We start from the raw sequence: 12,529 nt of genomic DNA on the forward strand, positions 1-12,529 counted from the left end.
TATATAATTTTAATAATGACAACCATTTCTAAAATATGTGCCATTTAAATTATGTGTCTGTTGGAGCGGTGTTGCCTTTATTAATTTGATTAAACTTTATAAATTAAATTTGTACGAAACTCGAAATCTTAGTATCTACTCAGGGACACTACGACTGATATTTCAACAATTCAACGAATGAATTCTCCAATACTAATTTGCTTAATTAATGTTTAATTACTTTATTATCCCATTACTAATGTATTGGTACGAAACATTAAGTTTGGATTCAAATGATTTTTAAACACTTAGTAAAACAAAATATACACGATATGTAACGATGTATGCTGGGCCTAATGGACAGGTATCGAAAAATGTATACTTTGGTAAGGGAGCAAACAGGTACTTATATGACATAATACAAAGAGTGAAGTCATCGAAGTGGAGATGCGCGTAGATCAGACTTCATAGAAGTGATTTTAATCTTCTTATTGTGCCATCCCTTAGCGGAGGTCGGCCACCATCAAGGCGATCTTAGATTTTTGTCATCTGCTACCCAGAACAGTTCAGTGGAGTTGCACTCGTACCAATCACGGAGGTTCTTAAGCCACGAAATGCGGCGCCGTCCTCTGCTACGCTTACCATTGATCTTTCCTTGAATGACAAGTTGGGGAATGCTGTACTTTTGTCCTCTCATAATGTGGCCGATGTACTGTAGTTTCCTGGTTTTGATACTACGCCGAACTTCTCGGTACTTCCCCATTTGATTGACTACTTCAAAATTTGTCACGCGGTCAGTCCAAGGAATTTTGAGGATTTTGAGTGATTTAATACATACCTACGTTAAATATTTTGTTTCCACAAAAAAAGTAGGAAAAAAACTTGTTGATAAGACGTATTGTGTTAGCAATTAGAATGAAAATTTAAGGCGTGTAGTGTTGCCGCTGAGCGTCGGATCCTTATCTCTTTGGCAGTGAACGATCTTACGTCATTTTCTTTTACTGGCTAAACCATTTTCCGTACGCATTAAGAGAATCGATGTTTTTAGTATCCACTTTAAAGTTTATTTACGAATTGATGGGCTCATATTGCGGGCAATAATTCCATTTGACCCAAAGAGGTTTATCACGTAATGCCTTAGTTTATTCTTGGTTCATTTTCATGTCCGATGCATAAATTATACGCTAAAAGCTCTTGAGGTTAATCACATAGGTACCCGCCATTAAGACAACCGAAGCTTTTTTATGTTTATGTTTTCATGGGATGCGATTGCATTATATTAATAGGCTATGATCTATCTCACATGAAGTTATGTCCAAACTATTTTATCGTTAAACTTAATGCAGTCGTTTCTATAATTTGTTTTCCGTTCTACTAGTTGCAGTTTTGTACGCAATCTGCAGTGTTGCATTTTATTGGCATTTCAACTTAAATTGGAAGTTGAAATTAATCCAATATCGTCAAGCGGTAAGTGCAGAATGTCAATTGGTCTCAAGGGCGTAGTTAGTAGTGCGTTGTGATTTGTTTACCGTATCAACATTTTTAAGTGAAATTGATTCCACAATATTGCGAGCAATCCATTTTTTTTAAATTTATTCCGTGGTTTGTTTTTAATTCGATCGTTTTTATTTTGTTTGTTACGTAAAATATTAATTCCCACGCGCTTATCTAATGCATGCAGCGAGTCATGTAATGTAATAGACTCTTTAGAAATTGTAAATGGGGGCCTTGAAACAGTGCACACCTGTCATCAATTTATTACATTATACCAAAACCTTAAAAAGGTGTGTATTTCTCATACATTATCAAAACCATATGAAAATCCCTCAAACAGCTACGTTCTCATACACAAAAAAATGAACCGCCAATATTATTATGTCATATCACTGACGAAACCGGTCCAAATTTATTAAATAAAAAAGTGGAATACGTACAAAAAATGCGTTTTATTAATATAAAATAAATCAATAATATCACAGACATTTTTATTAATAATTAGTCACAGTTACATACCGGATGTGATTTTAAGAAAGGGATACCTACATTAATATTTTCACTATTTAAGTTGTTAGTTTGAATTTCTTGTTTTTATTTCTATGGTTGAGCGCCTCAAAATCAGTCGATGCCTCGGGCTACATGTCCTTGAACCCGAGGATAATGCTATAATTTTGTATTGTCATATTTTGAACTCTCTTTAAAATGCTTGCACTGCAAATAGCTATATTAATATTTTCTAATGCATTTATCCATAATCACATTGTCATACCTGCTGTCCAAACTAATACAATATTCATTCGCATTGGTGTTCGCTTATTCGTATTGAGCTTTATATTATGAAAAAGGAACAAGAAAATTTGGGTAGTTTTCTAATAGTAACTTCGTAGGTATCCACCTTATTACAGAAGTAGACCGTGTCGTCCAGCAAAGAATTTATAAAACGCCTAATTCTAATATGTAATTAGAACGACTTACAAAAATATGTGGTACGAGGGTGGGTCAATAATTCCTTAGAAAAAAGCATTAAAACAGTTTTTTTTTTTGTTTTTTTTTTTATTTCTCAACATAATCTCCTTGGAGCTCAATACACTTGGTTAGACGTTTCTCAATTTTTTTAAACCGTCAGAAAAATAAGTTTTCGGAAGGTCCTCAAAATAAGCATTTGTCCGATCGATGACTTCTTCATTTGAAAAAAAACGTTGTCCACTTAGCCATTTTTTTAAGTTTGGGAAAAGGAAAAAGTCACTGGGGGCTAAATCTGGCGAATACGGTGGGTGGTCAACCAATTCGAACTTCAATTCTTCAATTTTAGCCATTGATCGTAAACATGTGTGAACACGGACATTGTCCTGATGAAAGAGGATTTTTTTCCTGTTTAAATGAGGCCGTTTTTCTTCAATTTCGTTTTTAAGCTGGTCCAATAAAGATGCATAATAATCCCCTGTTATTGTTTTTCCTTTTTCCAAATAGTCAACGAAAATAATTTCACGTGCATCCCAAAATACAGTAGCCATAACCTTACCAGCTGATTTTACGGTTTTCGCCTTCTTTGGACATGGTTCGCCTTTCGCAATCCACTGCTTTGACTGTTCTTTCGTCTCGGGAGTATAGTGGTGTATCCATGTTTCATCACAGTCACAAAGCGACGAAAAAATTCATCCGGATTGCGTTGCATGAGCGACAACAGGGCTTTAGAGGCCACCACCCTATTGCGTTTATTGTCGACTGTGAGCAAACGCGGCACCCATCTTGCAGAAATATTTTTCATGCCCAATTTGTCATGTAAAATAGAAATGACGCTACCTTTTGAGATCCCTGTAACCTCAATTATCTCACTCAACTTTAATCTTCGGTCACTTAACACCATATCGTGGATTTTATTGATCATTTCTGGTGTAGTCACCTCTACAGGACGTCCTGAGCGTGGTTCATCCTTTGTTGATGTACGACCACGTTTAAATTCATTTAACCAGTTATAAATAGTTGCAAGTGAAGGAGCAGATATGCTGTGAACTAAATCCAACTCATTTTTTATTTCCTTTGCTGTTAACCCTTTTATATTAAAATGTTTAATAACAGCTCTAAACTCAATTTTCTCCATTTTCCATTTTTCCATTTTCCATAAGCAATTTTTTTTTTAAATGTACGAGAAACACACAACAACCCGACCAATCTGATTGAAACTTCGCAGCATACTGAATCGGTAGTGCCGCTGCATGAAAACAAACCGCTTACAGTACTAGTCGCGCCACCTGTCGGCTTTTCTAAGGACTTATTGACCCACCCTCGTATATTGAGAAAATTTTTAACATGAGGTGGTTAACGTAATTTTTCGTAGTTTTTGTAACATTGTTAGTTTGTAGGTTATTATAGGTACCGAATAATGATTTTTTTTTTGCTGTAGTTTACATATTTTGAATAGCGTAGAATTCAGTGCTTCTCAAACTTTTTCAGACCATGGCCCCCGATATCAGAAATTAAAAATCCTATCCTCTTCTCCCTAAAAATTTTAGTCTTTAGTAACCAACAGTACTTTATTTACCATTCATTATTATTATAAGTACATTTTTATTAAAAATAATAGAACATTTCAGTTACTAAGCAAAAAATTAAAAATAAAATACAAAAATTAACTTTAAACGAATTCTCAGCTACATAATATGATAATTCGCAGGGTTTGCTCCAAAGTCACCGTCGAAAGACACGACTGTGTTTATTTTTTATTACCAGTAATGATGAAAATGCTGTTTCGCACAGGTACGATGTCGCAATTAGGTCAATATAATTTTTGTATAATATTTTGCTTAACTAAAAAATCTAAATAATTTATAAATAGTAGATTATTTTATCCATATCGGAGAAAGTATTGTGATAGTGCGAAAATTCGACATCGAGATTTTGACTGTTTTGTATCAGGTATCGTCAGTGATCACATTTTTATAATTTTTTTCAAATACTGAAATATTTCGGGGTTCCCTGTCAGGAGCTCCAGGCTAGGGGGCCGCACCCCCTGGTTTGAGAAGTACTGGGGTAGATGGTAACCGAGGTACCTATTTGATATTGTGTAACAAGTGACATAGGTATTATAACGCGATTTCTTACTTTGCATCGGAAAAGTGTGGCCATAGCACACCACCCCTTTGAACAATTTGGAATGGCACTTTTCTACGTAAATGACCGACAGATGTATTATCTAACCCGAACAATGTTGTGGTTTAGTTAGTATCGACGTTGAAATAATGCCGCGCCGTCGTTCTCTGTTTTAATTGCGCCGGTGCGAGCGGTTATATTTTATAAATGCTTTGACACAATGCTCGTTATAACTGTCACGCATGTTGCAAATAATTGGAAATTATTGAATGCTTGTTTATATCAAATCTGTGCGACCCCGGACAAAATGTTTTAATTACAATTTCGAGTTATTCCTTCAAATGTTTCGTATTATCATTATACTGTTTCACACAATAATCAACTACCTAAATCCAGTTATTTCATTAAATGAGTTTGTCACTTTATAATCACCAAAAATAAAGAATATTTTATGACACATATTTCGCTCACATCGTGAGCCAGACATCAGTATTTAATATATTGTATTGCTATCAGACATATTATATAACAACATTTTAAACCCTAATTTTACCCCATTTATTTATTCCTATTAAAAATTTACTCCACCTCTATTTAGTTCTAATTCGTAATTTTACCAACTATTGGTTTCCCGTATAACATAGGTCCTATTATGTGATTAATTATTTGTAATTAAATAAAACACAATTTTTTAGTACTTATTCCAATTTTTAATTAAATTTTTGTACCGGTTTCGTCCTCTTCAAGGGGACATTATCAACTAAATAATAAAAAATTTAAAATATCTATTTATCAAACAAATCATAAAAATGATAAAATACCTATCAATACGTTGCAACGAACGCCCATAATAATCAATAACCATTAAAATACAATTACAGCAATTAATTATTTGCTGTTTCATTTAATTACAAATAATTAATCAAATAATACAATGCAGTTCCACCATGAATTGACAGTTAACAAGTAACATAGGTCCGTTAGGTCTACGACTAGAAGTTGTGATCGAGAAATCTTATCTCGAGAAAATGAACATCTAGAAAACAAAGTTATAAACAGTATCAAAAATAGTGACACCAAACACCGACACGTTATTAATAGCGAGTCGATTGAACGTGTGACCCACTATAAATAATGAGGAATGTCAATGAGAAATAGGATTAGTCTTAGAAAATAAAAACTAGAATTGAGATCACAAGGAGGCACTTTCTCAAAATGAGACACCTCAGCAATCGATACCTTAAACTAAGTCTGAGACTGCGTATTGTGTTCGTTGTTATTTTCTCTCTATCCTTCTTTATTGTATCGAAGAGATGTCACGAACAATTGAAGCTTTCGAGTTGTGGCAGTTTAAACGTATCGTCAAAATTCTTTCGACTGACCGCGTGACAAATACATGTTGACGTTTTCAATAGGATTGGAAAGGACCGAGAAGTTCTGCGTGGTATCAAAACCAGAAACGTACAGTACGACGGCCACATTATCAGAGGACAGAAGTACAGCATTCTCCAACTTATTATCCAAAGAAAGATCAACACCGCGTTTCGTGAAGAACCTCCGTAACTAGTACGAGCGAAGCTCCACTGGACTGTTGATGATAAATAGAGATCACTCTGATGGTGGGCGACCTCCGTTAAGGGATGTCACGATAAGAAGACGCTATATTATACATCTCTCTGAAGAATTGCTACTGTACTTTTAAATACAAAGCAATAAGTAAATCAATTAGATTTGTAATAAAATATTAGTTAATTATCTACAATATAATATTTAATTAACTACTTATTTTATTCAAAGAATAATTCACAAGATTTAAGAATGTACCATTCTAATTATTGAACATACATAGTAGTAGGTACCTACTTTGATTTAATAAACAAAAACCGATCGCCAATAGTTGCTTGATTAGGAAGAACGCTAATGAGCAGGTATTAAAAGGTCAATAGTTAAAGTTTGTCGTCATTAGTATGTCACCTCATAGCATAGTAGATAATACGCGGATTGGGGTGTAAACCCAGGAGATGCAGGTTCGATTCCTGCCGGTTGTCTGACTTTTTTTTTCTATTGGTTATAATATATTTTCTCAGAAGTGTTTTTCAAAATTATGTATGTACTACAATATAATATGTGTACTCTCGCCAGCACTGCATTGTGATGAATGCGGGTTCAAGTTTTAAGTTTTATTCATATAATTGTTTCGGATGTCATTCTAAATTGTGTATACCTACCTGCATACCTTCTGTGATATAGATTATAATTTTATATTGACGAACAACACTAGGAACAATATTGTAAATCTTGCTTCTTGTCGTTCTCAATTTTAAAGTATAATTTTAATTCTCATTGTCCCGAAAATAATTGGATGAGTAGCTACGTAACACCTTATAAACACTCTGTGCTGATTTCCGACAGCATCTAATTGCGGAACAAATCACAGTCACACGCCGATCTGTATCTCTAATTCTGTAATAGCGTGCAGGTGGGCATCCATAATTGGGCGATCAATACCGTTCTGATACCTGTGCTCTCTCCACTAATTACCCGAAGCCTTCGATTAACGCTACGTCGGATGGCCGGGAGCGTAAACGTAAGCTGTGCCGAGTGGCGTCGTTATAGTAACTAGCCAACTAACCCCCGATCACTCTGCGGCTCGATCCAACTTACTTTGAAGGATTGCCTATCCCAATTGATTTATAAACTTCATATTTGACCTATTGCAGATGGAGATTCATCCAGTAATAAGTTGTTGGTAATCGGTGCTGTGGTCAATTCAAAAATGTATACTCGGCGTACTAACTGTTGGCTAGGCAAATTATATAACGTGTTACAGGTTTTCCATATTTTCTACTGAGCCTTAAGTTCAGTTTTCGGTTAGTTCAGAATATATTTATGTGATTTTCTCAAAGCCTGGGTGTTTGTGATTGTTTCTGTTCTATTACTAAATGGTATTTAGTAAATATAATACTGTTGCCCTACACCATTTCCATTGAGCCCCATGGCTTGTCGTAGTGTTAAAAAGAATATAATACCTATATGCATATATTTAGTTAATTAAAATGAAAAAAAAGAATATATAGAATTTGACGTTTTGTAAGTAACGACAAAAGCTTGAACAGGACAACGTTGCTTTCCGCGATCAAAATTGTAGTATTTTTTTAAATTTCAATTTCCCGAAAATATGTCTTTAAAAAATAATGAAATAATGTACCTAATAGTAAAAGTACAAACTAATATACAAACTCACAATAATGCATTGAATAATTTTAAATTAACACAATGTAAACTTTAATTAACAGCTTGGTTGCTTTAATAGTGGTGGATTGAATAAATTGACGAATATACGCAAACACAGCATACACTGTGCAGTATCGTCATCAGTCGTATATATTACCACGTTTTTCTTAGCTCGTATTCTTGTTTGTCCGGTGGTTGTTTATCCAGTACAAATCTTGCAATCGATTTTTAACTAACTTCCCGACTAGCTAGACATTTGAAACTTTTAGAATGTATCAGAACACGATGCCAATGCATTCTTTTATTACTTTTAACCATCTTTAAGTTGAATTGAATTCACTTTCGGTTAATTCTGTTTTGTATGAAAAGTTATTTCGAAAGAAATCCGTAATCCAATCCACTATTATTGGTTGCTAGGGGGTGGTCCTAGCAACTAAATTATTAATATATACGTGCGTTAATATGGAAATCAAAATGACATATCAGTATTCTATATTTGTTTGTTTGTTTCAAAATAGCAAAAAAATGATTTGTAGACAATTGCTTGTCAAGTTTATATGATTCAACAGAACATTTAAAAACGTGGTATATAAAAAGTTCTTTTTATCTTGTAATTATTTTTTTATTCATACACTAATGATATTTTATTTATAATTTATAATGGCGCCAGTTGATACAATCAAGAGTTAGCCCACTATATTAAGGACATGATACTGAACTATAAATTTCGAACGTAGTGATACAATTTAGAGTGCAATATGGTAAACTGCTTGTTGAAAATGATGATTGTTTCATATTGAAATAAATGATAATACGTTGATCGATTTGAGCTAAACATAAATATAAACACATACAATCGAAAATCTTCATTTACTTCGAACAGGTTACCGTATTGCATTCGAATATAGTCGTAACTCGTAATTCAGTGCCCCGGCCTGTTTATAGTCGCCCTTGGTTTTCATAATATGATATAATAATACTGCAGGTCTTTCGTGTTTGCGTTGATAATCGGTAATCAAATTAATTTTTGCATTTTCGGAAACAAATGACATATTAAAAACAGTTTTCATTTTATTTCTAATCAAAATACGTACCTAGCAAAATGACAGCTATCAGATTTGTTCAATCAATGTTTCACTGTCAGCGGTGCAACCTACACTTGCCATACGCACGATCACACCCGTTGTAATTTATTTATTATACACGTTATACTTACTATGCATTCGACCCTAAATCGAGATATAAAAAATAATAATATTGTTTGCAATATGACTAATAACTTTGACAAAACGAACAACTGTGAAGAAGCATGTTTTTGAATGTTTAGAATGTTCTCAACCCTGTAATGAAAAACAAATATGATATTATGTTTCTCTCCAAAATGCTGACATGCAAAACTTTGAGCTAAGTGGCTTGTTCATTGACATACGCGTGACTTATTACATTGTCTAGATTAATCTTCTAGAACCCTGACTCATGATCTTGACTAATGCAAGAGAAATAGTAGCCTTCGTTTGATTTCATCTCAATTTATAGCCAGGACTAAAATTCTAACGTATTTAATTATAATGTAATAATAAATATTGTAATGGTCAGATAGAAACCAATAAATACTTTGGACGCTGAAGACGCACATGCGCGTAATGACCAGGCGGCCGATCGATGTAATTAACGTGCATTTTAAAGGTGCTAATTAAAATCTCTTTATATAGTCAGCAGCGAATGAGTTAATTATTTTTGAATAATCTGTATCCAATCGTTTTAAAAATAATTTATTTTTGATTATATTTTATAACTCTGATACATAAATGAACATAATTAATAACTCTGTAAAGAAATAATTATTAACAAATCGCTGCAAACATTCATTCAATTAATTTATACCTATATTTAAACGAAACAATACGATTAATATATTTTTGAAGTTATAGTTCTTTTGGCGCGTTTGGGAAAACAAATCAGAGTGTATTTTTGGCGTGCGACGCCGATGTAACGCATTTGGCGCGCGCCGATACAACACAATTTATTGAAGTTATACTTTTGGCGCGTTTGGGAAATAAGATCAGAGTGTATTTTTGGCGTGTGACATGTAACACATAATTTATTTTCCAGACGAAAAAAAAAACGCACTCGATTGGAATCGAACCACCGATTGTTCGGTTATCATCTGAACGCACTACCTTCACGCCACAGTATGATACTGCAATCGTGACGATTATACAGTATAATATTATAGTTTAGAATTGTTTTTTTTAGTTGTAGTCTATTTACGACTTAATATGTTGAAATATCCAAAAGTATTTTTTTAAATTATTAATCTTATCGCTAATCATGAACATTAGCATATTATACTATTTATATGTTTTGTTGTTTGTATTCATTTTTGTTGAAATGTATCGCGAAAATTATAAAGACATAACATCAATATGTGCGATTCTCTACACTAGGCATTTATTAACATCGATCTTGTCTGTTCCCGGTTTGTCCGTTATGGATCAGAAACACGAGCATCCTGAAGTGCTGTCACCTTTTCAGCCACCCTTGCGCTGCACCAAGTTGGATATGTGGCCTTGTACCTAAGCTACCTACGTTATATTACCTGTACCGAAACAGTAATGTTTATTGGACATATAAGTATGTTTGTATGTTTGCATAATCTGAGAAAGTTTTAATGTGTTAAGGGTTCCTTCTGCTCATACCATAACTAAAATCCACCGTTTTAATGATCGTATTACCCTAATTGGGTACAATAAAGGTTACCCGTAACTGTTACATGAAATTACCGTAGTCCGTGAGTGGCATTGTATGAATGTAACATTTTGTTTTACCTTAAATTTAAACCTTAACCTTAAATTTGTCGTGCATGCGAATCTAATAGTTATTTATAATTAACTATTTCTTTTATTCAACGAATAATTCACAAGATTTAAGATTTGAACATTTGAATATATAATTTAGAAAAACACTTTCTGAAAGAGTATATTATAACCAATAGAAAAAATCTTTTTTGAAAAAAGTAAGCCACCCCGGCCGGGAATCGAACCCTGCATCTCCCGGGTATACGCCCCATCCGTCGCATAGCTTGATTTGGAAGAGCGCTGATGAGTAGGTATTAAAATTGACCAATAGTTAAAATTTGTCGCAATTAGTATGTCACGCCGTAGCATATTGGTTAAATGCGACGGATGGGGCGTATACCCGGGAGATGCAGGGTTCGATTCCCGGCCGGGGTGGCTTTCTTTTTTCACAAAAGATTTTTTCTATTGGTTATAATATACTCTCTCAGAAAGTGTTTTTCTAAATTATATATGTTTAATAGTTATTTGTTTACATTATTATTTATTTTTGTTGACTGACAAAGTTTAGTATTTGTTTTCATTGAGTTAGGAATGCAATTTGCAGATGGTGCTTGCTAGTTTTTAAAATTCAATTATACCCTGCCAGAACCAAACCATAATAGTTTTGGTATACTATGGGCGTTCCGACAAAATAGTGCATATTTTTGGATCGATGGTTAGTTTTTTTAATTCATTAAGCCCTGCGAAACCATACAATAATCAATAAAAAATATTCTTCTATCTATATAATATCTAAAATGATGATGGCTTAATGGCAGAATTTTAGATATTTCATAGATGTACTAATAAACACTATATACCTACACATTGTAGGCTTCGTTCAATGAAAACAAATATGTTTGACTGACTGACTGAAGTTTAGCATGCACTATTTATGTCATATCTGAACAGCCTACCTCCACCCTTCGCTATCGTAATCTGTATAATCGATCACCGGTGAACGTGTGACAGGCCATATAAAATCATCGAATTTAAAAATAAAATCTCTGCGTTAGTAGTCAATTACTTAAATTTGTGAACTTTTTCACCCCCCGCTAATAAGAATCTTCTTGTAATAATCATCCCTATAGTTTTGATATGGCGGGTGATGTCATGTCATAGGGGTCTGGCGCCTGTGTCCATCATTTGCAGGTTATTATAATATATTAGAAAAGTTTTGGGTATGATTCGCTGGTAACTGGGGGAAGTGGTGAATATTTTATCGCGACTGAACCCTTGTCATACTGATTTTTGTGTTTTTCATGCCACTGCTCTCACGCTAATTAAAACTTTTTTTAAAGCTCTGCTGTGAAAATTATTTCGCAATACTTTGATCGATCCTGCAGGTGGGCAAAGGTTTTACTTTTTCAACAATGAACATCGTGATATTGAATGTTTAACATTTAAATTTATTGACTATTACATTTTTTATATAACTTATAATAATATTAATACCATAGACCGAATGTACTTGATGGAATTCGAATTTAAATTCAAACGGATTTAAGTTTTGTACTATTCCATTTGAGTAGTTTTATGCGACCCGGTTTCGCCTTTCGGCATCTTCAGGCACTTTACAAAAGGTAAATACACACTGACAACGAATACAAATTCTAACTTAGCTATATAAGAAATTAATACAATAAAGTAGGTAGAAACTTTCATTACCTTCCTATTAAGTCAACGATCACAATAAAAATATAACCAACAAATTATGAATGTTTTTTGTAAAAATTTTAATTATGAATGAAGTGTTTGTGTATACTTCTTCAAGTGTATTCAAGTATATTTGTATTGTGATCATTGACTGAATATGTAGGTGATAAAGTTTTTACCTACTTTATTGTATTAATTTCTTATAGAAGTTAGAATTAATTGTATTCGTTGTCAGT

At 33.5% G+C, this 12,529-nt stretch overlaps 1 protein-coding gene across 2 annotated transcripts in view; it reads left to right on the forward strand.

The window, feature by feature from the left end:
* LOC147066763 (heterogeneous nuclear ribonucleoprotein L-like) overlaps nt 1–12,529 on the forward strand; it is a 651,714-nt gene that overhangs the window by 542,521 nt on the left and 96,664 nt on the right. The window lies entirely within an intron of this gene.

The sequence above is a fragment of the Rhyacophila brunnea genome, unplaced genomic scaffold, assembly GCF_057557595.1.
Source record: "Rhyacophila brunnea isolate RB1 unplaced genomic scaffold, BYU_Rbru_1.0 scaffold_4, whole genome shotgun sequence".
NCBI classification, from domain to species: domain Eukaryota; kingdom Metazoa; phylum Arthropoda; class Insecta; order Trichoptera; family Rhyacophilidae; genus Rhyacophila; species Rhyacophila brunnea.